We start from the raw sequence: 25,671 nt of genomic DNA, 5'->3' as shown, positions 1-25,671 counted from the left end.
CGGAGGCGGACGGAACCGCCAAAGTGGACAAGGGTCGCGTGGAGAACGAATTACGTATGTTGGAAACGAAGCTCATAGATCTATCGGAATAAAGGAGAGGTTCGGTGGGTGGGGGGAGGAACGAAAAACAAAAAGATGAATCGACAGGAAGGGAAGGCGGACTTTGGTGATGCCGGCGCATACCAGTTGCAACAGCGGCTTAATACAAAGGCCCACCGAGATAAAAGAGCGTGGGTAGTTTCTCTTCCACCCGTCTACTTCATCTTTTCCCCGTCGTCTGCCATGCTTCCTCCATCGTCCGCATTGTGATCAAGTGGAAGGTACTCGCGACTCGTGACACCTAAGCTCGCGTACGCCCGCTCGTTAACGCTGCTGTAAAATACCCGACGAATCTCGCGCTTGTTGGACGAACTCCTTCCAGCGTCGACTCGTCGAGAAACAACGATCAACCATCCCGGTTGCTTGGCTAGAAGCGAACTCTCGAACCGGCGAAATCTACGTGTCATTGCGTATTCAAGTTACGGCCCATTGAACCGAGGTATTCGGTGAATGGATATGAACTCGCATTGACGAGTGCGCGCACCTCTACGGGGTAGCCGAGTACTCGTGAAGAGTACCTGGTACTCTGACGAAGAAGTTATGACCTAGAAAGATACTAACGCGTAACTTTGCATTCCCTGGCAACTGCTGTGCCTCTTCCAGCTACCACGCAGGTGCTCAATGCCCTGCGACGGAACGTTCCAATCATATTGTGTAATTAAAAGGGCCGGCACTTTCTGCCCGCGCCTATTTCCTTCGAAATTCAATGAAATTCACGTCCCATTGTCCTATTATCGCATTCCCTGGCGAGCGTGCGTGCATGCGCGTCGAACACAGCCACGGGCGCCGTTACGTTGACAAGTTGGAAACGACACACCCACGCGGCGACGCGCCGTGAATGAAAATGCAAGCGCGCGCGTCGTTTTAGCGGATAGAAGCGGTGTTCGTCGGCCACGCTTCTCCCGGTCCCCTTTTTCCTCCGTCTTTCCCTTTCCTCCAGATCGGCATTCGTGTCGATCCACCCTGATTCGTCGCGAGTCGCGTTACTTTCCTTCTTGCAGGACACGGTTGTGGACTGGCACTCGTCGAACCGCGACTAATTTCACTTGCGCTCTCTATACGGCCGTGGCGCAACCTAAAGACTGATTTCACGAAGCGATACGGATCACTCGCGACTGCTGAAGACCTAATGACGCGTGAGAGGCGCATAAGTTTTAGACACTAACCCTTTGCATTCTGCGCTATCCCGTTGCAAAATGTGCGAACAGGAATCGCATTACATAAAATAATCTAACTTTGGAAACGTGCTTTTTTGGTATTATTAGACTTGATTATAAATTCTTGTAGCTTCGTTCCACCCTCTATGGTGGATCGTGAACACGAATGGACAACCCCAAGGCCACGAAACGCATCGTTCAAGGGACTAATCCGTGAGTCGTGGAGCAAGGCGAGTCGATGTCGGCGATATTTATTAGCAAATCGGAGGACGGGACAGTTAGAAACCGCAGTTAGAAACAACAGGCCGATAACGATCGGCGAGCCTCTCCTGTCCCGGATAACAGCTGTTCGCGCGATAATTGCGGCCACGTAGGAGTTCGACTCGGGTATAAGGTGCAGGTAGGTGCACCCACAGGTCCGGTGAAATGGGGTGCTGGTGCCAGAGGTTCCGTTAGAGCCCGGAGGCTGCGTTCGTTCACCATTACCGTGGAACGCGGAATATGATTACCTTCACCTGGGAACAAACTCCTCGTATCCCCTCCGGTCAAGGAGACCGTGGGCGAAGTGTTTCCAGCCGCGGATCTGGTGTCCTGGTTCGTCGTTGATACTCGACGATGTTCCGCGATTAGCCAAAGACGCGCCCCCGTTCCCTATGTCCCCCTCTACGCGTCCTCGCCTAGCCTCGACGATTCCCGATGTTGCGGGCCGTGAGATCGGGATCTCGCGATCGGGGCTGAAATCTGCATTAACGACAAACGAGCTAATACGACCGCGGCTGAGGAGGTCCCGTTTACGCGTGCAGCTAATTCGATTTCGCATTGCGTGTTATGCAAATCGGCGATTCGACCGACAGCTTGACTTGCGTGCGTGCACGAACGAACACGGCGTGGCGTCCTCGGAACTGGTCCCCGGTCGGGAAATGTTGCGCGATAAAACGTCCGCCGAACGTTCGTATCTACTAATTGGAACACATCCAATAATTCAACCCGGACCGGATCGTCCGTGAGAGCGTTCCGTTTTATCGCCTTCCGTCCCGCGGTCTCATGCTAATCGAGGAATCCTTCGATTCTCGCGTAACGCTGGAACGGTCACCGTTCCCGTCGACCTCTTATCGCGACTCCGCGTGTAACGGTCGGCTATTTCATATAAAGCGCGTTTAAACAGCTCGGATCGAGGACGGTGACACGGACGCGAAAGATCGGTTACTTCCGATATGGTGATGCACCGAGGGAGCAGAGGTATCGACTCGATGACTAACGGGGCCTGTCCGCCTCTCCTAAAAGGCTGGATGTCCCAGTCGTCGCGATGCTTCATCTTTGAGTTTCGACGACCGGGAGCTCGATAATTGACAGGCTGGCTTGGGACCTATCTCGAATCCTGCGGTAACTGGATGCCCAGCTTTGGTGGTGTCTCTAATCCAGCCAACGCTCTAATGCCGAGACCTCTGAGCATCTTGGACTGATGCATCACGAGAAGATTGCTATATTCTGGACTGAATGATTGGTAACAGATACGAGTGGTATTTTGAAGGTCCAACCCTTTCCACGAGGCCATCTCTGACGCGACAAAGCTAGTTTTCCCTAAAGTGCACTTAAGAGAATGAAAGTCGATAGTCTACCTAAAATAGATTAGAACCTCCCTGAAACCTTATCTGCTTTACTCCACGTACTTTCCATTCCTTTCCTCTTCGCATTTACCTTTCTTTGACCCGCCATACATGAAACTCCACTTTTCCTTGTAATCTCTTCCTACAGTTTCTTCAAGAATCCCCAATTCTACCTTTACGAGTCTGCTTCTTCAATTTATCAAAGCTCTAGGATCCAGCGATTAGGATCTAAAAATCTCCTTCTTACCTATGTCTAGGTTAACGGCTCAACGGTGTCCTCGTTATGAAACGGAGTTAATTTTCGAGTGGACTCTCTCGTCCTTTGAACGTAAAAGCTTTTTCGTGTTCGACGCGGGAGGAAAGTTTCAAGAAGTCACGAGACGTGTCTGTGTACGCGATGCGAGACTCTCTTCAAGGGCAAGAGCGTCGTGATCTGCACGTTTCAGTTTATGGGCGCAAACGGGTTCAAAGATCACGGGATCGGCGCGGAGGTGGACACTCGTTGCAGAGGTGAAGCCTGTAAATGACGTTATGCAAATTACAATGCAAGCCGTAAAGTCCCGCGACCCTGCTACCATTAGTCGGGGCCCAGTCGGTTGATACCTTTAACCTTCCTCAGCCTGGGAACTATCCGCGTTATTATTTATGAGAATCAGAGTCAGGCTCCGTTCTCCTCCCACCCGTTCCCTTCGTTCTTTCCACCTCCTAGCGCGTTCCAAAGAGTTTGCCGCGCGGCATAGGCCTACCCTGCTTTCAAGCGAATTCGATTTTGTCGATATAAAGTCAACATTTTTTGCTAAATATCCTTGAAAAAATGATACAGACTACTTTCCGAATGAGAAGGTTTCGCAATAATGAAGCGAGAACACAGAATCATAAAAGCTCTCAAAGCTATGGAATCTACGAGAGTTGAAACCAGATCTACCTTAGGTCAACGCTGAAGTTCTTTACCTTAATCAATATCTTCATTTTCGAACGGTTCTTGCATCAGTCACCTGCACTAAAAGCTATCCCCTACAACGATGCTTCAACTGCAAGAACATAATCACCCTGCCCGACCGAGACCTTCGTCCTGGGAACCATCCGCGTGATTATTTATGAGAATTATCGCGGGGCTTCGTTCTTCCACTCATCCTTTTCGAGAGGCCTCGTCTCGTTTCACCCTTGAAGGACTTCCGCGTGCCAAGTACTGAACAGTTCCAGACTGGTCCCTGCGGCCATCCGACAGGTTGACGGCGAGCGGCTCGTTACGCGATCATCACCGAGCAATCTCAGCACGAAAGGAGTCGTTGTTCACCGGGGAACTGTGTTTGGTCCTACGTTTCGCGTAGACGAGCGATTCGAGATTGGTTACACGGCCAACAAGCGGTCGCTTCGATTGGGAACTCGTCCCATCTCGGAAAAGGCGACTCAGCCTAAACAGCGAAATACGAATGTCGAGGAAGACCGAGTAGACCGGGTCTTTCGCACCTTTTTGTAAATCGCGTGTATTCAAATTTCGTTTTTTGTTTCTTAAATATATTACCTCGGTAGAAGACTTAAAACTTGCACGTTTTATTTAGCGAAATATTCTACAACCCCAAACAGCGATGATAAATTCTTTCGGAAAATAAGTGCCGCGTCTATCAGTCGGATCCACCGAGCTCTTCGGTGCTACCACGCAAGCCTGATAATCCCCAGCTATTCACCGATTCCCGCTCATTACTGTTATTATGAAATGTAACATCAGTCAAGGTGTTCGGTATCAAACAGCATAAATTGCAAAACGAAGGAACGCAGTCGCCGCGGTATTTCTCTAAAACGTCGAACGAGCGCGGATGGAGGCGGCTGGTATTACCAGAGAAATCATTAGCACGGGCCAAAGCCGCGGAAAGGCTATCGAGCGAGCGAGCAGACCGAGCTCTCGACCGTGTTTAGAACTCCGCGAGGCGATTATGTTGCGGGTTAAGGGGCTATCGGGTATTCATTACGCCTAATGACCTCTCGAAGCGGCGAGTGCTTTTGGGCACGATGAAACGATGGAACGTGAGGCGGCACGGCAGAGAGGATACTCTCAGGAACAACGGGGTTCGATTACTTAGGGCCTTGACGTTCACACGAGGGTGCTCGAGCAACAGGTCGGCATCATGTGCACGGGTCTCTATTTATAGATCTACCTGAGCTAGAATTACGTGGGGTCGAGGATGAACCTCCCGACTCCTCGTCTTCACCTGAATCCACGACGCTCTGCTACCCTCCGCCATATTCGGTTCGTTCGCACCGGCAATTCGCGTTTCACTCGATGATTCCGTGGAATTCGCCCCGACGCTCGATCGACCGGTTCTCTGTTCCCTTTTCCCCCCTTCGTTTCCCCACGCTCGCTGAAACCCTCTCGGTTTTGCGGAATTTACGAAGACGTTCGCGGTATGAATTTCACGCGTTCGACTCCGTCCTCGGCTAATGCGATCCTATCGTGCTCGACTCCGATGAGAAAAAACGCGTTATCGCCTCGGTTAAGGTTTCCTCGTTCGGTGGAAAATTCGATAAATTGCTCAATCTCGACGGTTCCGCGGTAATTATGTTGCCCCGCGTAGTTGCACACTTTTATCGTGAGCCGATCCGGTGATAGAAGAAGTAGTAGAAAGAGAAGTTGCGAGAGATCAAAGGAAGGTACTCTCGTATTTTACTCCCACCTTAAATACACGTTGAAGCAATTAATGTGAGATAATCTAATGATTCTTTGTTAGGAACGAGTAATTGGAAAATACCTGTTGGTGAGAAGTTTCTTTGGGAATCAGCTGTGGATTCGTCCGTGTTAGAGTTGAGTGACTTACCTGAAACAAAAAGGAAAAATTCAGTTAGAGACTAGGAATGATAAATTGATAGATTAATGTGCGCATTCATTGAAAAATTCCTTGAGTAGAGCAGTCTTGTCTGCACCGTTAGAAAAGGGCTCATCGACACGGTTATGCGTGACAGAAAGCTCTGGCAATGAGAAAAGTGACCGCTGGCCTCTCGCTAAGAACGCGACATCCCCGCGAAATGACACATTCCGCAAATTATGCAAGAATCGAGGGTTAAGGTCCAATTTGCGGTCGGGCTGATCCTTTTTCCTCCCGTAATGACTACTATCAAGCGATTTTTCGAAGACAGGGCCCGTTCGACCGTGCCGCGAGAGCCCAGAGACCAGAGGAGTCCATCAAGGTATTCAGAATACCCCCCACATTTATCCTGCCCATCCCGCGGGTTGTGCGTCGCGATTGAAACGTCCCCTCTGTGTCGATCGATCGCTCGATCGCTCAGCAGCGCGTAATAATGAGCATTACAGCGAGATGCGGCGATTCCCCTGGTATTATAATATCTTCTTGAAGGATCGCATCGGACCAGAGCGCCCCGAGCTCTCGAGAGATGTTCGTCTCTTTCTCCCTCTACGTCGGCATTTTAACATTCGCTCGCGTTTAGGCATCCGAACACACTTTTTCGCACGGGTGCGCGAGTGAAGAATGCACGTAATTTTACTGCCATTAAGGCCTGACGCGTTCATCATTACGATTATTAAAGAGCGATTTGCTAGTGGCGCGAGCTGTTCGAACCCGTAGACGGTTTGCCGCGCAAGCTGTTTACATCGCGTTTCCTTTCGTTGGCTGAGAGGGAAATCGCTCGTGTTTCGCTGTTGGTATTCTTTCGTTTTCGAATTTTACAGGGCTCCAATCTCTAATTCGCATTCCAGTGAAGGCGCAACGCACTTTTTCGCAAGGGTAGCGGGGTTTCCGCGTCATCCACGAGCGCAGCTTTCGCCACCGTGCAATTAACTCGCTGTTATTACCACGGGCATAACTCGACCGTGAGTTACACGCATTCTTCGCAATCCTGCCATCGTATATCTCGCTCGCACATCTGCAGAAGTAATAAGTGTGTAATTCCATCTTCCACCCCAGCGCCGTTTTCCTTCTTTGACCGGTTTCCTCTTCCTTTTCCACAGGGTTTCCGCCCCGTTTCCCATCTCCGCGAGCGTGGAAAACTTCACGCGAACGTCGACGAAACAATTTCCGTTTCGCCTGGCGATATTCTCCCTCTCGTTAGCTTCCTTCTAGCGCTCACAGTTGCTTTTTATGGCGGAAGTAGCTTCTTATCTAATTTCAACGGCGTCGCTCGCATCGATGAAAGCAGCCTTCTGCTCTCTACCGTTTTCACGAGCTATTAGCGCCTTTGGCTGGCCAACTTAGCCAACTGTTGCCTAACCGTTCCGTTATCGAGTGTCGCTTTGACGAAAGCTACCTTCTTCCGTATTTTTTCGTCGCAGGTGCCATTCGGCCGTGCACGGCTCGCGGTAGGCCGAAGAAGGCGATCGAGAGAAGAAGGGAACTTAGAACCCGCAATAAAAGCGAAGGGGGGTCCCATTTTTGTTTGACGAGAGCCTTTTCCACCGAGCGTCTTTTGCGTTCCCATGCGAGAGAAGCCTCTCCTCTCGTCACGAGCACGACCAGAGCAAACTCACGGCGCTGCCGAGTTTCCGGCGAGAAGTGGCTGCCTAGCTCGTGTAAACACGAACAGGGACCCGGGGAATGCAACGACTCCGTTCCACGGATAATCCGTAAGTGGCTGTTTTGTGTCTGGCGCGTCGTGTCTATCCGCCGCGTTCCTCCAGCCACGCACCGTGGCAGTACCGTGGCAGTACCGCGGCAGCTTGCATGCGCAACGCTGATGCGCTTCGGTTCGGTTCGCGCCGCTCGTCGTGGCGCTTTATGGCATGCATACGTAAGTGGTGTTTCGAGGAAAATCGTTCTTGGATTTTCTCTAAGGAGGCATTCTACCGTGGAAATTTGCAAACGTTAAAAGTAACGATTATCTCTCGAAGTAAGATGGAAATCGTTTAAATAAAATCTGTCTATACATAGGTACCTGTTTGTAATTTAGATGGTGAAGTACTCGAGGACACGGATGTCCAAGATCTCATTTAACATACCGTTGTTGGGTTTTCCCTGGCCTTAACATACATACACCCTCGCAAAATGTCTACATTTGCTAGCAAACAAACTTAAAGGTTGCAAGATTTCAAACAAGTTCCCTGTCGTCAAGAACGATTACCCTATATTTAAAACCGACACGGCAGTCAACGCGTCGAACACGAACGCGATCTGTACGGAATGCGGCGACTCCGCTCCGCGGATAATGCGTAAGTGGCTGTTTTGTGTCTGGCGCGTAGTGTCTCTTCTCCGCGTTCTTCCGTCCACGCACCGCGGGCAACGCGCGGCTCGAGGCTCAGCGCGCGCATCTAGCTCGCCGCGCTCCGGTTCCGTTCAGCGCGAACGTTTCATCGCAGATCGCGGCGATCTCTTCCTTGGAGCCGTTGCTCGATCGCGCCTATCCCTATAATTTCCAGCCCCTGGCTCGTTTCCCGGATGACTGCGATTCGAGACGCGGTAATTGTAAAATTAATTTCGCTACAAAGTAGAGAACCTCGCGGAAACTGGTTTCCCTTTGCACGGTCTACGCCCCCCCCCTCTTTCCCTCTTTCCCATCGAGCGCGCGCGATGCTCACTACCGGTTCTTCTTCGCGTAGGGTAATCCAATTACGATGATTTTTCGAGTCGCGCCGCGATAGGAGAGATACGTAAACGGTCGGGAAGCATCGTCGAGGCAATTTGCACGAAATTAAAATGGCAGGCCGCGCCTTGGTTCGCGAAGGGCCGCAGGACGCGCGATACGGGGTGGGATGATTGCGACAGGTGTAACCGCGTGTCACGGGCGTGGATCGTCCTCCGTGTCCTATGATCGGTAATCTGAAACGTCGAGGCGTTTCGATCGCGCTCGTCCGCCTATCGGATCGCGTAATAACAGGAAGCCGTACGGACGATCGCGGTAATTAAAACTCGCCACGTTGTAATCTTCAGTCCATTAAAGCCCATCAATTACCGAGAACGCGGCCTCCCCTGAACGAGCCGCATCTCGGAGCGGATCTCGAGCGGGGCTGTGCATAATTCAGGACGTGTTTCGCGATAATGGTCCCCTGGGACCGTACGCTGAATATAGGTTTCCTGGAAAGGGGGCTCTAGTGATTTAAGGGCTGGACCCCTTCGCGGATCTTCCGTCTCCCTTCGTCGTCTGCTGCTTCACGGTTCTCGATTAAAATTTTTTCTTGAGGGAGACCTGGACCGCGTGGCATAACGAGTCCTGTTCTAGGAGCCTGATCTCGAGGGCAATTAATCGACAGGAAACGTCCTGATGTTTCGTTTGAAGAGTTTCTTTAAAAAAAACAACAGTGTCGTCGGTTAATTCCTTTCGCTCGGAATCTAACATGGTGATACCAATTGTTTCTTTTCTCACAGTACGAAAAATTGCTACTTTGAATAGTTGTCCTTTCCTAGGGCTGTTTCAGGCCCGTCCAAGCATTACTGTACCTGGACCACTATCCCACGGCTAAGAATCGCTAAGTTTTTTCCTCCCGGCGCGTCTTCGAAAGGGAAAAGAACCTTCTCTCGCTGGTTTACGACTCGACGACGGAAGCTTATCGCTCTGCGAAAAGCGAGCGCGAAATTTCTCAGGAATCTCGTGCGCGCGTGGAATCGACGCTCGTTTCCCCTCTTTCCCGATGTCATTATCTCCCCCTGGCCATCGCGGTTCGGATTTATAACGCTACTTAAGCGCTTCTTCGCGTTCATCGGACGTAAAGCGAGCGTAACGTCGTTGCTGGAGTAATCTTGCCAAGTTATGTAACGTTTTACGTTTCCGCCGCGGGTTTCTCGACTTCCCCAGGCAACCACCTTCAGCCCAGAGATGGGAAACCTTTCGGCATTGGAAGGCCGCGTGAATATCTCATGAGATCCCGTACCTCGTAAGCCGTCGATTTTTGCAAAATTATTCAAAGCTGGGAGAAGTTAGTTTTTTATCATCGGGGAGCTGATTGCTTCTGGAAACCGTAAAAGAAACTACCGTCTCATCGTTCTTCGATCACCTGTCTTCAGATGTTCATCCCCGTGCTCCTCGCGAGCATTGGGCGCTTCCGTTATCGGGTGCGCTCTTCCTCGTGTTATTATTGGCAGAAGCGGTCAGTTACGATCCAGCGAGCGCCGGAAATTGTCCGTTACGAGGAGCACCGGGTGATTAATTATTATGCAAACTAGCGGTATCCGCGTTCCTGGTCCTTTAAGCGTCTGGAAGATGCCGCTGCTCCTCTCGCCGCGGTCTAATGGACCGTCTTTAGAGCACTGTTGCGACGTTTGAAAGAGACGATGCGATGTGGACTGACATCCCCGCCAAAGGGGAATGCAGAATTACTCTTGCAATGAGTTCTTCTCGGTGCCGAGGAGGCTCTCGACTTGTCGCATTTGCGCTTCGAGGATCGCGGAGACGATTACGACGAGTAATATTTTATGAGATGCAGGGCTTAAGCATCGCACTTAACGTATCGAGGAAAATAACTTTTAAACGTTATTGGCGCAATATCGTGATCGAAACGCTTGGGTTCTATCGAGCTGTAAAGATATCGGAGAGTACATCGGGCTGTTAGCGATGTTTAAGGAGCGATTACTAATGTCTTGTTCTATTATCGAGCGACGTGAAAACATCAAAGCAGTTTATTTTCTTCGCGTCGAGAATCATTTGTGTGGGTTGGATTTGCGTTAAGTCGAATTCGTTGCGGCCTCAATTGCATTCACGGCGGATTTGATCTTGGAATCGATGTCCTTCGAGGGCGCGACGCGGACGAAGATTAACGTCGAAGTCGTCCGTCGAAGAGGATGACAAACCCGCAACGAGTTCTCGGGAGTTACACGTCGGGAATGCGTAGCATGCTCAGATTCCGGAATGTCGATTGGTCGTTCAGCGCGAAGCGAATTACAGCAGGGTCTCGAGGGTCTCTTAACGCCTCTGCGAGCCTCAACCGTGAAATCACGGAGGGAAGAAAAGGGTGGAAGGCGCGTACCAAGCAAGAAATTGCGAATATCTGCTGATGCGTTCTTGAATCTTCGATTCAACAATAAGCTGAGGATCGACCACCGAGATGATTGCGTGTACGGCGACTGACATCGGAAAGATGTAAAATAGGCCTTCGATAAAAATCGGTGGCGTTGCTCGCAAAAAGGATAATCTAAGCGAGAGAAGAGAAGAGGTATAATATAAAAAGGATCGAATTCGACTCGGTGGTTTTGAAGAACGTTGACCAGTAACAATAAGCTGTACAGCTCCTTACATTTAACACTCCTGGATAAAAGTTTAGCACAGACTACTTCCTTCATCCGATCTACATATGACCTCCGAGAGGGACGAAGTCGCCGAGCGTAGCAACCGTCTCGCCGATGAAGTCGTTGATCTAATCACGTCGGGCAGCGTACGAGGCAATAAAAGTTTTCCACGGCAATCGCTACGATTACCGTCCAGGCTTGTTCGATAGAAACATTGATAGAGGATCCTCGTTGGCAGCGCAAAACACGAGGGTCCGCGGCGCTCTTTTTCGTGAAATTGCAGAGCCTGGAACTGACATTAGAGATCCACGATACTCCGTTTCGAAGTACCGTTCCCATCGAGATCGGTGCTCGAAGCGTGCGCTTGCATGCTCGGGGTACTCTCTAATCAGAACTGCGCACGATACGCGAGTGTATCCAGCAGCGGAGGATTTGATGCAAATACGACGACGTCGGTACCGCGTGTACAAACAGGGGGATAATTAGAATGATAATGGAAGCGTGCCTTTCGTAGCGGAGAAGTCGAAGCCCACCGAGACACCAGGCAGCAGACTTCACTTCGTTCTTCGGCGTGTTTGCGCATCGGGAAACCCTCGAAGTTGCACTGTTTACACTGCGTTTACACGGAAAGCCTGGAACACCGAGTTTGCTTTGGGTGCGGCGTTTTGTGGCCGGCTGACTATCTTCGAACCCTCAAGTTCAAGGTACCCTGCCACTTAGCGAGACAATGTTGAGTGTAAACAGGACGTCTGGTATCCTGGCGAGCTTCAAGGCGAACTTGTCTTCACCGTGGGAAGCTCCACCGAAGACACTCCATCGTATGGAGATTTGCAGGAACGAAGTTCTCGAAATGGTCTGGAGGATTTTTTCGTGCCCTCGATCGATACTATGATTCTCTCAATTTGGGTCGGCTGAATTAGGACAGGCATAGGAGCATGATTAAAATTATCAAGGTGTTCTTTGATCTCAGCTAACGTATCCTAATATTTGAGAAATACACCTCGATTAATCTATGCAGCTACACCTGTGTTCGACTTACTCTGTATGTCGTCTGAAATAGTAGCAGACACGCCTCGACATAATCGCGCGACAGAGACGTCGAACGAACAAAACAGAATCAGCTGACGCACGGTCGCTACCAGTTCGAATTTCCTGTTCAGGTTTTCTCGCGACGTTAACGGTGCCTGCTGCATTCTGTAACAATATCACACGTCGGGCGTGCGACGAATCAGGAAATGACGCGTAGAGCCGATCCAGTCGCGGGTTCGGACAACCCGTCACCTTCGTCTTGCGATTCCTCGTATGGTCGGGGTGAAGGAACCTTAATGACTGGATACCGAGAGGACGGGACGGGAGTTAAAGAAACGGCGATCCTGTCCTCCCTGGAAGAGGCATGCGCACCTGTGTCGAGCTTTACCGAAGTAACGTGCCCGATCCCTTAGCGAGTCACGATGGCCAACCTTCTTGTACAAGGTTTTCAGATCGACGCGACATCCCGACTAGGAAACCGGTACAAGGAAGTGGAGGACGATCGCTGGAAGAGCTTGCGCTCCTGGGAAGTAGCTACGACGAATGTACATGAGATTTCGCGGAATCGAACGTGACTCGGCCAGTTTTACCGTCACCTGAAACCGCGCGCCATTATCCACCGCGGATATGGAGTATATATTCGAAAAGTGAAATGATTTCTGCGCTTATAGGCAGGCTTTCATACGATCAACGTGGTAATTTGTCACCGACAATGACACATCCGAACAACGAAAGAGTTTCTTCCGCCACGATAATACAATTTGATTGAAGATCCGAGCGACCGAACTCGGAATGAAGTCTTATCCAGCTCGGCTGACGTTTTGACTAATTTTCAGGTCTGCGTTTGACGGTCGTCGCGCCACAAAAGGCGAGCAAAAATAAAAACGGATCCGAGCGTATCTAGAACGAGGGAGTCCATTATCCTCCTGGTCCAGGTGACGTGTCTCCCCTCGTAAAAAGCGCGACGGTCCTGTCGCATGATTAATATCCGTACATCCGGCTGGGTTCGGATAATTTTCACCTCGGTGGCGCGAGTTGTTAGCGTTGTCGGTGCGACACGCAAAGAAAACGTGAAGATCCACGAGGTCATGTGCGAACTGACCAACGGGACACCGTTGTTCGGGTGACCCTCTATAAATAGAATGGCGGAGAGCTTGATGATCAATATTCGTACATCCGGTTGGTGGAACGATCCGACGGATATTCCTACTTGAATTTCATAAGAAGTAAATATTTTCGTGTGTGGCTGCGCCGAAACGCTCCCCTATCGCTCTGGCATGCCTGTGCAGGTTTGTATTTGATCGTTATCTTTTTGGGAAATTTTCTGGGATTTTAATATGTACTTTATAGGATATTCAGGATATGTATATGGGAGTCATATCTCACGGACCTGGAGCGGAGATATGAAACATTGAAATAGTTTGATATAAATATGTGCTCTTTTACGATGTTATTAAGTTATCCATGAAAACATAATTTTGAGAGCTGGCTCGTGGGATCCGGCGAAAAGAAGTCTGTCAAGGGGGAGTGGGGCGTCATCGACATCTTATTGTTAGGAAGAAAACGCTGCTGAAACGGCATACCTTCGGAGATAGCCGTCACGATCAGAATAATGCCGGTCGGTGTAGTTGAACGAGGCAACCGGAGGTGTTAGTGGACTATAAAGAGAAGCAGAAGAAAGGTCGGCTCGTGCACGAGCCACACAGCGGGACACTGTTGTCCCCGTGGCCCAGGTGCAGGGCCACCCTTGCGTCCCTGTCCCCCTCTCGTCGCCCCCGGTAGGAACAGCACGGCAGAAAGGTTAGCCGTCGAAGAGAGCCAGCGCTGGCGAACCGGTAAAGATCGACTTCTTGCCCCGAGGACAAGGCGCACGGGAAATAATGTGGCGACGGTGAACCGGATGCGAGCTTGCGAACCACGAACCAGCCACCCAGCTTAGGGCCAGTGGAGTTGTCTTACCCCGTGTAAGAACTAGATACGATCTCCATCGACTTCTGCCGCCCATTGGGACCCACCGTCGGGACAGGTTCATGCGACGACAAAACCTGTCGACGCTCTTCGACACGTCAGCCTTGAAAGGATGATAATCGCACGTAAGGACACTCACGAAACGGCGCGTCGTTAGACAATCGACCGTGGTAATCGATACGTTATAAATGGTATCGTTCCTACTTAGTTGCCTCGTACGCCAGTTCCGCGGCAATAGTAATTAAGTTTTACGGTCCCCCAGGCTGCTAGTCGATTCGAGATACCGAGCGAAGAGCCGATATTTAAGCGACCACTGGTGGGGGGCAGGGGCAGTAATAACATCCTTCGTCCGGCGATTTCGCGGGTCTCGTTCTCCAAGGGGAGAGGTCTTCCATCCTATAACTCCGACAGCTTAGAAAAGATCCGAGGGTGGCGTGGATGAGACTCGTTTAATGTCGTTTAACCTGGTAACTGCGGAATTTAGTTTTAAAAAATGGCACATCTTCGAAGGGGATTTATCGTCGTATTTATTTTCGTAACTTTATCGATATTCCTGAATTTCATTTAAACTCATTCCCTTTGATGCTTCTGAATTAATCTTTTTAGTTCTTCAGTGAAAGGCACTATTACCCGTACATGGGTTGGCGTAACATGGGATGTCGATCAACGTGTTAAGATGCTTTACGATTTGTAATTTTAACATTCCCGAGGACTGGATCTCCGCAGAGATCTTTTCCGAATCGTCGAGCCAGGACACCTACAAGTATTCGATATCGTTCCCCAGGAAAGGTCTGTAGAATTCTACAGGTTTCCTCTTGACTTTTCGCGCGGAACCCCCTATCAATTCCAGCAGAATCGGGCTGCGCAGATGTGGAGAAGTATCGGTTCCATATTGGATCGAGGCCATACGACGCCTTAATATCGGTTCCTGCCGGCGGCTGGCGCGTCGCGGAAAAGCAAGAAAATTGTATCGCGGCGAGATGGAACGGGTCGAAACGAGAGGAGGTTATACGAAGGGAAAAAGGAGAAGCGGCCGACGATGGCCAACGGGGGAGAGGAAACGCGTTGCTCTTCCTACTCGGTTCAGAAGGAACGGTCGAGGTGGAGCATACTCTGTTACTATCTTATTACAAGCCCCCGCAAATGGTCTTCATCAAGGTAAGACCGTGTTCTACCAGCCTGGATGTTTCCTCCTTCTTCTTTTCTTCTGTTCGTCCATCTCGTCTAACCTTCCCCTTTTTTTTTCCCCTCTCGGTCATTTCTACACCGTCAGCGTGCACTCGAGAGTAGAGGACGAAGGTGGATGACTTTCGTTCGTGGTGGCGACCAACGTCGAACAGAGGAGAGGCTGTTGAAGAGAGACCCTCGAGGATGCGAACGAAAGAGAGGTGGGTTCGACGTTATTAATCTCGGAATGGCCGTCACGCGCGACGACGGTCGTGGTGGTTTCTCGTCGTGGTGCATCAGGATGGACAGATAGGGAGTACCAGCGGCCGTGTTTCTCCCAGAGTTCATTCTTCATGGTCGAGTGACTTTTGCGTATATACGAACGCCTGGACGATTAACGATCGTACCGTGGTTGCGCTCGTTAAGCGACAGTTTCTTTTCCACTCGAGATGAGGAACGTACGGGAGAAGAGCGAGGAGGTCTAGCGCCGTGGTTCAGCAAGGAGGACGAGGAGATGAAACTGGTACACGGAGATCATCCCCTTGGTTCGAAGACGAATGATCCGGACCCCCTCGCTGGATACATTATCGCTGCAAAGGTTGAGGCTGCACGAAGCGCAGGGCGACACTTTCGTAGAATCGTGGATCGAGTACGTGACGACGATGGCGATCTGGAAGAGGTCCTCGAGAGCCAAGGTCGTACGACTAATAATAACTCCCAACAGGAATCGATTTACCCGCGAATCACGACCGCTCCCACGAAACGACATGTGGGTTGATAGCTTACGTTAATACGGGCCTACGCGAGAGGTTCCTACAGTGTTCAATTATGCATCGAGGTTTCGTAGAGTATCAGGTCCAAGCTGGACCATATTCGAAGAGGTTGCAACACGACAGCTAGTAGGCTGCTTCATTTCATGGACAGTGAAAGTTCGTTTAGAACGCGTCACCTTGATTGGAGACCATTTTATGATGACATTTTGGATGATTGAATCAAATCAGTTTCTAGATCCATGTTCGTGCTATGTACGTTTTACTCAAAGATACTTTAGAGAAACGGGGTAACATGTTTATAGAAAATTTCGTTTATGAAATAATGCTTTTATTTTGTTTCAGGTTTGACTCGATTCTTAACTTGTAGACCGAACGAATATTAGCAACAATTTCATGGGATTTATAGAAAATAGAACGTGTTCGGGCAAGCGTGGAGTGGTCGTTACATAATTTTCAATTAGCCCATTGCCATCGAGTTTTTCTCGTTTCTCTCGCGCAAATAATCGTGCGAAAATCCCGACAACAATAGTAGGAAGTGGTGGGTAGGGTATGGACGAGCATACGAAGATCCACGTGTACCAGTGACTGTGCTGACCACGGGGATTTCCTATGTGTCACAGTTCCGCTCTATTTTTCGATGCACAGGAACCACGCGAAGGGAAAATAAAATAAAAATAACCCTGCATCGAGTTCGATCCTCAACGGCTACGCTAACGTACCTAATTTTTTAACATTTAATTCTCGCATTAAAAAGAGACCATAATAAGTTCAAAGTACCTAAACTTAATTTAATTCGTTTCACATTTACAACGATTTGACTTTGAGTGTTTGCTCGATAGAACCAAATAACGTGTAATAATAATAATTTGTATCGACCAGAAATTGTCTATGCTCGACGAGTTAATGGGTATTGCTCGAGCTGACGACGAAAACACTTTACAACGAATAAGTCGAGGAAACTCGACGATGGCTACCATACACTCTCGAGGCTCAACCGCTCCTCGAGAGATCGCCTAATGGCGTTAAAGCAGAAACTAAGCACCGGTTAGAAAATTTACCGTTACGAGGGGCCGATTACCATTCGAGATTAGTTCTCACCCGAGATCGCGTTTATATCCGCTCGTAGATGTTAGAGGCACATTTTTAACCGTGTCTCAGATTAAAACGGCCGACTCGCGTGCGTTTCATCAACGGTAAAGTTCCATCAATTCCAGCGGAATTTGTATCTGCCACAGGCCACGATATCGTATCACGAAACCCCTCGTTTAACCAGTTCGTAAGTCGAGAACCTCCTTCGTACGATCCTCCTTCCACGAGACTCGCGAATCGACCATAAATTCCACAATCGAGAGAAATTCAAATTACACGCTGTTCGACCACTTTCTTCGTCCAATTCAGGGACCGGATAACAGCGAACGCGATTAATTGTCCAACAACCAGAGCGAGGGAAATCCGAAAGATGTTCGTGTATGTCAATTTTGAAGTTATTATCGTCATTATTATTATAATAATAGGTCACGTTCAAAATATATTTTTTATTAAAATTCATATAGAATAATACTAAAAAGTACAAAGCACTCTAGATATTGGTGTTAAGGTCTATATATCTATAAAACATTTTACATTTACGTTAAACTATAGAATATTCAGATTTATTGATTAAGTAGGCGTTAAAAGACAAATTTTATTGATCTTATATTGAATAGCATTTGTAAATTATACTTTCTACCAAAATACTATTATGAAACTTATAAGCAAAAACTTGTATTCATACAATTGTTATAAATTTACAAGTTTTTTCTTTACCTATCAATTTCTAATAATATAATTTGAATTATAATTATACTTAATGTATGATTTTTCATTATAATTTTTACTCTTGGAATATTAATACATCGAACTGTGAATAAAAAACGATCGAGTTTTATTTTCCCTCCAATTTTAATTTTAACTGTAATTTCAAATTTTATTTGATACGATATTTTAATTGAATTTTGCCGCCGACTTCGGATCGGAGTATGGGCATCACCCGCTAGGGGCGCTGAAACTCGTCTCTTAACATTGGCTCTTATGAGCCGCTTCTCCTCTAACCTATATTCTGTGAGTTCGACTTCGAAGTGCTTCGAAACCCGCGTTGAAGTTGAAAAGAATACTCCCAGGCACTTATTCCAGAAAACTTGTGAAACTGACGACGATATTGGCGAAAAATCAGGTACGTAAGATAGATTTCCGTAGTCTAAAGTGACCGTCGTAACTGTACGTCGGGAGTTTCGTCGATACGATCGCCCGTGGCTTTAATTCACTGTATAATGTTACGCGCTATTGTACTTAATTCCGTGGCTCTTACGGTACCCGGTTCCCCAGAATCGCGTGCATCCCCCTCGGACGGACCACTCTCTTTTTTTTATTGCTACCTACAATAAATAACCACACACACGTCTACGAGGATGCACCGAATATGGAAGATTCGCGGGAATTGAATCGCGGTCGTGCTAGCGGAGCGATTCGATTCCCGAGACCCGAGGCTACGTCGCGTACCGGTTTCGGATCAGAGAAATAACAGGACACTTTGAAATGGTTCTTGAGACGGGACTGGACGTATCGACGATCCGTCTCGTTAAATTCGAGAGCACGATTTAGTTGATGTGTCATGGAGTTTAATTTCGAATCGCGCGAGGTTTCACGCGGCCGACAATGAGATGAAATTTTATTTCGCGATCAGGTTTTAACGGTTCACGGTGCGAACGTTAGCTAGAGTAGGGTCGACGCGATTCACATTTTTAACGGTAGTTTATTTCAAACTTTCTGCCACTGGCCGATCGAGAAATTTCTTCAATCGACGGATGTTTATTCTGTCGATGGAACGACGGGTGTTGTTTGTTCGGTGTTTTTGCTTTTAATGAGTCAATTTGGTGATGGGTGTGTTTAAATAAATTATTTTTCAAGTGGCTGAAAGGTTAATCGTTCTGAACATAATTTAGGTTGCTGGATAGACCGAAGCAAAAAGGACATGGCTACTTCGAGGCTCCCATACCTTCAGGATTAAGCGCATAAGATCATCGATAAATTCTTTCGTGGCAAATCTAGTTCACCTGGGTGAATACTGAATAGTAAACGACTAAGCAACAGGAAAACCCGATTTCTATTCTCGAAATGCTCGAATCTGCAACTGGATTCCTTCGAATGCGTAATAACGCAGTTGTGACTCGTTAAAAGCTATTACAAGAGCGTGAGCGTGGCCTTCGGATCTTATCTGCGATCGAATCTACTAAGGATCTGGAGGAACGACGGTGTTATAAAATGGAACGATCTATAGCCTCAACCGGGGCCATTACACGACCCAATAAAACAGCTCTGGCAACCTGTTACCGGTTACCGGATTATTTCGTGAATAAAACGGCGAGCGTCGCGTGCGTGCCCGTCGCTCACCTTCTTTGTACACGGTGAAGACAGAGAGAAACGAGCGAAAGAGGAAATCCAGAGGGAGAGGGACGAGGAAAAAAGACGGATAGGTCACCGACCGGTTGTCACTGACAATTCCGTCGTGCGATAGACAGGTATGCCGACATTATTAAGGGGAACTAGGCCAATAGTGCAGGTTCACTAAACCACCGCAGACTGGATTACACCTTTATTTTCGTTTGTTCTAGGTCCTAAAATATTTTAGGTAGCCAGGCCAGTCGGACTGACCGAATTTCACGAAAACCTCAGGTTCCGTTGGGGTTAGTCATCGAGGATTCTTGCCCAGCACGAATTCCACGACATTGTTCCTTTCTGACGTTTTTCTGCCTTGGTGAATCAGCGGATTGAATCAGAGCAGGCGGAACGATTAAGCGGTAATGGACGAGGAATCCTTCTTGGAGCGAGTAAGGGTGTTCGAAGGTATGTTTGTCAGAAGTTCTTTTATATATTCCTGGGACATTATTTTGTCAAATGAGAATGTTATTATATTAATGGTCAAAACGACTAGTAGAGGTCTCAGAGAAGTATCACAATTACTTTGGAGTAACCATCGAGCTTTGAAAATTTAGAAGTTTAGCATCACTTTTTTTTGTTTTGTATACAAACTCTTTAATCTTCGACTGCTCAACACGTACTGGCTAATTGTGTCGTTGCACGTAGTACATACATACAATAAGCATTCGTATCCTCTATATCTATTGAAGAAATTTGTCTAATCATGTTTCCAAATCAATTTTCTATTATAAATATGTACATGAATAAACTTCACACACGTATATATTTACAATTATAAATTTATTTGGAAGCATGAAGCATTCATTTGAATTAGACAAATTTCTTCAATAAATATAGAGGTTACGAATAATCATGAGATCGATTGTAGCCCGTTACGCAAAGTATCTTACACCTGTACTCGTCGAATTTTTCCTCGAAAAATTCCTGCCAGCGAATCCCAATTCCCAGCAGCTCGATACAGATGGACAGGAGATATTTTCATTGACAAAACGATTGGTACGCGACTTCGTCGATTAACGTTCTAAAAACCGTTCGTGCGGTCGTGCGATACGTGCGACGAGTCCGAAACTCTCTCGAAGGCGATCCGTGCGCGCATTGAAATTCCCTCCGATCTCGTCGAGGCAGAGTAGCCGATTTTTATCGAGTACACGACTGGTTACCGGGCAGCGCTCATAAACCGCATTCGACATCGGGGCTGGGGCAGCCACGCAAGGAATACGAAGTATCACAAGGTAAACCCATTCGTGGTATTTCAATCGGCTGGGACAGAAAACCGTTCGAAACCCGTTCGGGACGCGTTCTTGTAAAACAGTGCCGCGTGTACTCCATCGCGAAGGGTCGCGTGTCCAACCTCTAATAATGGCACCTATCAACGAACGGACATACGTTACGTGTCGCATACATCTTCATATTCGTGTTTACGTAAGTCGTGTTTCTACCAAGTTTTTCTAACTTTCATTCCCCTGGGTTCTTTAACAAAAGTGAATTTTTTAAACTTAAGCAATTTTGCGTGTCAGAAGAGAGAAATTAATGTACGTCTGTGTTCAATAACAATCTACGGGAAAATTGTTCGGGAATCAGTTTATGGCTCCCACGAAGATTAATCATGCCAGCAAGAAGATAATCTTCTCGCCTGGCATAAACGAATTGCTGTACACTTTTTACGTAGATTAATATTCGCCGAAGATGAACTGAAAATAAGATCGAAACTTATTCGTTTCAAGGCAATCTATATTGAAATACTCTATTGTCCATTAATGCATCCTTACTCTTTTAGAAGACCAGGGTTGCCGCATCGAAATATATTTCTTTTATTCAGACTTTTCCAAATACTATGATGAATTATGTCCACTCCATTTCTCGGTACTGTTCCACGAATAGCGATGATATACGAGCGTAACAAAGTCAAAGATCTCTCCGGACAGTCGTAATTGACTTGTTTGTCCTCTCGAAGCGCGACGCGTCTTCCGGAATTCCTACGGAACGAACGTGAATAATCCGCGGTTGTGACAGAAAACCGATAGCCCGTCTTCCGTTTCTCAGTGACGGGACGTGAAAGTATTCGGAACAGATTCCGTTCGTGAAAAGAGTGCCCGATGTCAAAAGGAAATTGTTTAAGCGCCGGTCCACTCGAGTCAACGTCCGAATATTGAAGCGAATTCCAAGCGGTTCGTTCGCATTCGCTCTCGAACTCGTCCGTATCCAAATTCCGCGATAATCGTGGGAGGAACGACCATGCCCAGCCAAGGGTTTTGGAAAGATTCGGTGCCGCGATACAACGAGGCGTGACGTCGGATTAACACTTGGCGTACTGTGGGAACGCGTGCGTGGAATATTGGGAACACGTCGCCTCGAACACCGTGCGAATAGATTCTCGAATAGCTGTGCGCGTCTAGCCCGAGGAAACGTTTAGCATTCCGTCGTCGATCCGTTTATTTAGCTATTTATCGGTGAACGAGGAAGGAACCTCTTTGGCAGAGAGCAAGGCTCGCGAAAAGATGAGGAAGGATTGTGCGCAAACGTCAGGACGTTGAATCGTGCTGAAATGTTCGAGCTTGCCAAAATTAACGTTACCGAGATTACTATGTAATCAAAGCGTAGACAGCTCATCAGTGAATTTTATGTATTCCTTGCCTATTGCCTCGTTTTATGTATTCCTGAATATTCTATGTCGTCCTTGAGTTATCGAAAACGGTAGCCGTGACGTAAGCGGTCCTGAGATGACGGAAAATTCGGGGTAATTTTTTGAATTTGAATTGAATGCCCAGGGTCGTCAGCGACCGTTTAACGGGCATGAATAATTGATCATCTCTTTCGTGCTTCCCCGGCGCGGCGCATACGGAATTTCACGGGCCGATGGGTCGAGTCTCCGTGCTCGATATTTTTAATACCCCTTTTTCAATACCAGGCCAGGCCAGTGTCCGACGAACCGTCCGCGGGGATCTTCCTTTTTGAAACGTTATACACCACGTCGATGGAACGCGCAGCCTCTTTTTAATGCTCGATCGCCTCTAAACAGTTTGACGCTCAAAAGATGCGTCTCGACGTTCTAACGGTTATTGGCGTCATCGTGTTCGCGCTCAGTGACACTTATCGTCGACACTTGGCGCTGGGCAGATGATCGATCGATCGATTTCAGACGGAGTAGATAAAAATTGACCACCAGTTAGTATATCTGCGACTCGTGTCGAAGTAAACTGAAACGATTGACGGGGAAATGGTCTTCATTAATACTCGTTAATGTATAATTTATAACGATGGTAGAACAGAATCACAAACAAGAAAAGGTAGTAGTAAGGACTCTTCCATTCGTATTAACACGTTGCGACATATATGGGTGACAGTGCTTTTCACTGAAAAATTCAAAAAATTGATTTCAAAAGTTAAGTGTCAAAAATTGAATTTAAGGGAAAATTCTTGATTTTCGTCGACGATACAAAAATAAATACCATAATAAATGTTTGAATAAAATCAGATATATAAAAAAGAAATGTCAGAACAAAGATCCGAAGTGACTGAAAAATTGTGGAAAATCCTTCGAGTGCACTCGATGCAAGACGCTAAATAACCTTTCCTCAAAAGCAGCGCGTCGCGCGACCGGAATCCGTGTCATCTTTGGGTTTTTACCGTTTCGTATGTGCCTACGTGATTCGAACGCTCGCTCAAGCGAGGACCCGAATGGAGGGCCGCGATGTCGTACGCATGTAACACCACGAATTCTTGCCCAACGATATCTGGCTCACGGATACTTTCACTGCGATGATGGCTCCTATATATTTTTGGTCGCTTAACTCGCGAAATTGGCGTCCCTAATCCGTGCACGCATCGTTTGCTCGAAACCTGGATTAACTCTTCAGCAGGTCACAGGGTGGGTCAATGAGGGACGTTTATCCCAGATCTCAAATTTACAAAACGATAATACGTTTTTGTTCTACGTGTGCGAGAGCTTGTTTTTCGAGCAACTGCAACGACAGTGTCGAGGCGTTCGCACAGGCTCGAGAACGATGTTTCAGCTCGTGTGTCGTGCCAAGAAGTTGTGCGACATCGTTTGCAGGGGTACATTAAAGCCAACGGACCATCAGCCGCAAGAGAGCCGCTCGTCTGGCTGGGCAAAAACTGATATTCGCCTCTGCGAAAGGGAGAGCCGTGGCAAACGCGAGGAAAAGAACTGTCCGACCGCGTTACATGCCCCGGGAGCCTGTTATTACTGGCAGCAATTAAATCCTGGTGCAGCTAATTCGAAACCTGCTACTATTCCGCTTAAAATGCAAACGATTTATTCCTTCTATGCCACGTTCGCGAAGCTTGGACGCGACGACGACGCGACGACAGAACTTGGGCTCATAAATAGGGATGGGATCAAGAGCGATACACATACACGTGGCAAAATAAATTAAAGTCTAAATCTTGGAAATTTTGAATGAATATGCTAAATTCATATGTTAGCATGCTAATATGGAAAATAAATTAAAGATATATTTATTCGAGGTGTACCTAACTCGAACATGCTCGGTTCGCACGAAGCTAGCTGCAGCTTACATAAGAAATCTATCACCCTTTCTTTCTATCCGCGATCGATCGCAATCGAGCTCCTCGTAGGATCGATTCTCCACGGTTATTGCTCGCGGTTCGCGTACCTGGGATCGCTTCTTACACACATACACACGACGTTACTCTATTTCATTTTCGTCGCAGTGTGTAACGAGCACCAGACCCCTGCTGTCCGTCCAGCACGCGGCCAGAAAGACGGTCTCGGCAATTAGCGTTTAGTAATTAGCAATTAGACGGGTGAACCGTGGGCAAGAACCCGGGTAATCAGCGTATTGTACAAGCATGATCCTTCCGACGCGTGAAAAATTTGCGCTTGCACTTTGCTGTCGCGCATACGTGACTTGATGGTCAAAGTCACGTCTGAAGCTACTAGAAAAGTAAACCAAAGTTAAATTTATAGACACAGGCGAAAACTATAAATCACAGCGTTAGGGTTTGATCGATGAATCCATCGAAGCGACTCGAAGCTATGATAGGAGCGTAACGAACGGCAACACTGAACTCGGAACTCAGATGCACCAGTCGGCTACGGTCGGTTATCGAACCTCGTGTACTCATGGAAATTCTTACCGCGGCGTGAAATAGAAACACCATCGCGGCTCACCGCGATAATTAGCCGAGTCGCATAATTAATTGGCCTGGTGTGTTATACCTCGGTGTAGGAGGCAAGGAAAATCATTTATTAGCAACCCTGCGTTTCCTGGCCAGGCTTGGCTCGCGTATGGGATCAGCCACGCGCGCGCTAGTCCACGTCGTGATCGTAGATCGTAATGCAATCGCGACTTCTCCAGCGCACCTCGACCGTGACAAATTCGTTCCCTTTATTCTCTCGCGAGCAGAGGATCGGTTCTCCGGAATGGTTTCCGCCCGCTGGGATCGTCGAACGCGCGTGCACGCTCCAGAGGTAGCATGGTCACTTTGGATTCGTCTATTTTTATATACCTTTTACGAGCTCGTTACGAATGGTGCGCAAATAGTCCAGCATCTATCGTCGCAAATACTGACAGTGGCGAGCGGTTAACTTTTCGTGTTTCTACCGAATTTGTTACTTATATCCTAACTTAATTTGAATTTCCATTTCCATTTTCGAACCATTTTTATCAGGAATCCTTATTTGAAAGTCTAATACGTAATTTTTATCGAAACTAGTTCGTCCCTAATTGGTTGCTCGAATTTTTTTATTCGGATCAGAATTTCGCCCACCGTGGTCGGGAGTTCGACGCTCGTTGGCGCGCGTCACGCGGCGTCGTCGGGAAAGGAAGAACCGACGGGACACAAAGGGGTCCCGCGGGCCTCTATAGATTCTCCTAGTTTACATTCTTCGTTCCTGTTGGCGCGTCGCTCACGGGAACGATCCATTATTCCGATCCCTGGAATTTCTTTTGACTCATTATGCTGGCGCGCGTTCCTAACCCAGACCCTGTTTTATATTCTTAACAGCCGGCCCCCGCCACGGAAAAATCGATACAATTTCGACTGTTCGCCTTTGTTAGAGACTAAACGGCACGATCGGATCGCGGCTGGATCCTCGGCAGCCAGGACCCCTCGATCCCGCGAATTTCTTGCGCTACGAGACACAGGACTCTAATTCAAACTGTTCCAGCGAAGTTCGGATATCATAGTGGGTTAGGACTCAATTCTCAATTGTTTCGTTAAAATTTAGTGCTTTGTATTATATTTA

At 47.9% G+C, this 25,671-nt stretch overlaps 1 protein-coding gene and 1 long non-coding RNA gene across 2 annotated transcripts in view; one reads left to right on the top strand and one right to left on the bottom strand.

Moving 5' to 3' along the window:
- LOC128881391 (titin-like) overlaps positions 1 to 25,671 on the bottom strand; it is a 51,122-nt gene that overhangs the window by 23,578 nt on the left and 1,873 nt on the right. The window lies entirely within an intron of this gene.
- Positions 17,899 to 25,671, top strand: part of LOC128881392 (uncharacterized) — a 77,181-nt gene continuing 69,408 nt past the window's right edge. The window contains exons 1-3 of the long non-coding RNA XR_008458061.1: positions 17,899 to 18,174; positions 18,944 to 19,519; positions 19,613 to 19,844. This is a non-coding gene — a long non-coding RNA (uncharacterized LOC128881392). The remainder of the gene's footprint in view (positions 18,175 to 18,943; positions 19,520 to 19,612; positions 19,845 to 25,671) is intronic.

This window comes from Hylaeus volcanicus, chromosome 8 (assembly GCF_026283585.1).
Source record: "Hylaeus volcanicus isolate JK05 chromosome 8, UHH_iyHylVolc1.0_haploid, whole genome shotgun sequence".
NCBI lineage: Eukaryota > Metazoa > Arthropoda > Insecta > Hymenoptera > Colletidae > Hylaeus > Hylaeus volcanicus.
Note: the sequence above shows the minus strand (reverse complement) of the source record. Positions and strands in the feature narration are given on the sequence as shown.